The 235-nt window shown below is 71.1% G+C and overlaps 1 protein-coding gene across 1 annotated transcript in view; it reads right to left on the reverse strand.

The window, feature by feature from the left end:
- E2F1 (E2F transcription factor 1) overlaps positions 1-235 on the reverse strand; it is a 19,075-nt gene that overhangs the window by 9,372 nt on the left and 9,468 nt on the right. The gene's annotated exons all lie outside the window — the stretch shown is intronic.

Below are 235 nucleotides of genomic sequence, written 5' to 3' on the forward strand. Positions count from 1 at the left end.
TGCGGCAGGCCGCAGCGAGGGCTTGATCCCGCTCCGGATCCCGCTCCGCCCCCGGCCGCCGCTGCCTGCAAAGTCCCGGCCACTTTTGCGCGCCAAATCCTTTTTGCCGCGAAAGAGCCACGAGCTGCCGAGCGCTGCTACCATTGGCTGTCTGGGATGTGACGGAGGAGACAGCAACGGCCCCCATTGGCCGCAGCGCGCCGAACCGGCAGCGGAGGGCGGGACGGGGCGGCGG

The sequence above is a fragment of the Pteropus alecto genome, unplaced genomic scaffold (assembly GCF_000325575.1).
Source record: "Pteropus alecto unplaced genomic scaffold, ASM32557v1 scaffold45, whole genome shotgun sequence".
Lineage (NCBI taxonomy): Eukaryota > Metazoa > Chordata > Mammalia > Chiroptera > Pteropodidae > Pteropus > Pteropus alecto.